General features: G+C 52.5%; 1 protein-coding gene across 1 annotated transcript in view; it reads left to right on the top strand.

The window, feature by feature from the left end:
• Nucleotides 1–71: 71 nt before the first annotated feature.
• Nucleotides 72–1,809, top strand: part of LOC119589315 (zinc finger homeobox protein 3-like) — a gene marked incomplete at its 3' end in the record, with an annotated part of 49,709 nt that continues 47,971 nt past the window's right edge. Inside the window, 1 exon segment of the mRNA XM_037937937.1 lies at nucleotides 72–694.

Below are 1,809 nucleotides of genomic sequence, written 5' to 3'. Positions count from 1 at the left end.
CCGCTCATTGGTCGAGGCGGCGGTAATTAGCAGCGGGGTCGGAGCGGGTCCGCCGCCTCCAGTCCGCCGCAGTTACTCGGAGCGGCCGCATGACAGTCCGCGCTCGGTGCTCGCTGAGGAACGTGTCTGGAAGACTGTAGAGTAGAGGTGTAGCGGCTAGTGTGAAGTTACGTAGGAGTAGCGCGAGCAGTGGTCGGCCGTGTGGGAGAGCGAGGCGGCAGCTGTGTGCTCAGTGTTGGCTGAGGAGTTGTGTGGTGTCGCGGGGCGCGCTTCCCCCCTGCGCCTCTCATTTCCATATGGGCGCCCCCCCCACGGGGAGGTGGCGGTGGTGGGCCAGCCCGCGCATACTCGCCGCCACATTTACCTACTAATTCTCGCCGAGGCGTCATTACTATGTGCAGACGGTGGGTGGCGGCCGCGGAGGTGCCACGCCAGTGATACTTGTGCATGTGGAGTGGTGGTTGTTGCCGCACAGTGTGGTGCTGTGGCGCATGGTGCTAGTGACGGGCCAGGCACGTGCAGCCTACCCAGTGGCACGGCCGGGCACGGGGGCGAGGCCACGCACATACCATCAGAACAAGAGAAGACAAGACGCGAGTCAGGAACTTTGTGAGAGGGGCGTGCACTCACGTACCCAGCCCAGCCTCGGCTTGAGTATGAGGCACGGCCAGGCCAGGGACGATGTGGACCACAGGTAAGGCAGCCAGTGACACTTTGCACTTTGACTCAGTTAGGCACTTGTCAGCAGCGAGGGTGTATGTAGCAGTGTGTTTCGTGTGTGTACTCTAGTGCGGCGCTGGTGCGTGTCGAGTCGGGCGTGGAGGGCGGCCGCCACTGGTGCCCAAGTGCCAACATCCGGTGGCTCTTCGGGCCTCCCGTGTGCCGACTCCTATGCGGAAGCGAAAATGTAAATTTTTGGGACTTGTGCAAATCTCGACTCAGTCATCGCCGATAGTCAGCTCAGTGATACGAATTTACATCATCTGTACCGTTGAAAAAATGCAAGTCTCAATATTTCCATGTTTTTACTCGCCTTGCAGTTTCCTCGCGCTTTTTCAAATTATATTTCACAAATAAGAATAAATTTCGGTGATCAAGAACTTTATGATAATGAGGACCCGCGATGAATGTCAGTGTCCGGTTGTTTTGACACTGCGGTGATTAATTGTTCTTAATTTGTACATGTGGAAGTGCAGTTTACATTAGTGACACCGACCTGCTAACGATGAGTAAATAAATACACTTCAAAATTACCAGCAGATAAAATGGAGTTTTAGTCTTCATTTCACAGTAGTTCTCTCGCGCCAACGTCGGACGAGAAAAAATGCAAAGTCCCCAAAAATGACGATCGGGTCGGACCGCCGGTGCCATCCTGCGGGGGACACCACTTCGCATCTGGACAAATCCCCCGACTTGTTTTTAGCGAAGATGCTCCAGTGCGGCGTTTGAGAAAAGCACAAAAGTCTTGGGCGAAGGGAGAACTCTCCTACACCGGAAACCGCGATAGGTTAGCCAGTCATCTCACAGCGCCAGTCTACGGACTCTACTTTTTGGCGCACAGTATCCTTCGCTAGGTCAGAGATTTTTTTCTCTTCGCAGTTCCGCTCTTGATACTTTACTTTTTTTTCAATTTCCCCCAAATTTTGCTTTAGGTCCGTCATTCGTATTGGTTAGTAAGGAAGTTAGGAAGGAAAGCATTTATATTTTCTTTTTTTTTTTACTTATTTCTTTGGCGTGTCTTCACCGAACTTGTCAATCTTGAAAGTCGATGTTGGATTTTTTGGGACTTAGTTCCAGAAATGATAGACA

This window comes from Penaeus monodon, chromosome 25 (assembly GCF_015228065.2).
Source record: "Penaeus monodon isolate SGIC_2016 chromosome 25, NSTDA_Pmon_1, whole genome shotgun sequence".
In the NCBI taxonomy this organism is placed as follows: domain Eukaryota; kingdom Metazoa; phylum Arthropoda; class Malacostraca; order Decapoda; family Penaeidae; genus Penaeus; species Penaeus monodon.
Note: the sequence above shows the minus strand (reverse complement) of the source record. Positions and strands in the feature narration are given on the sequence as shown.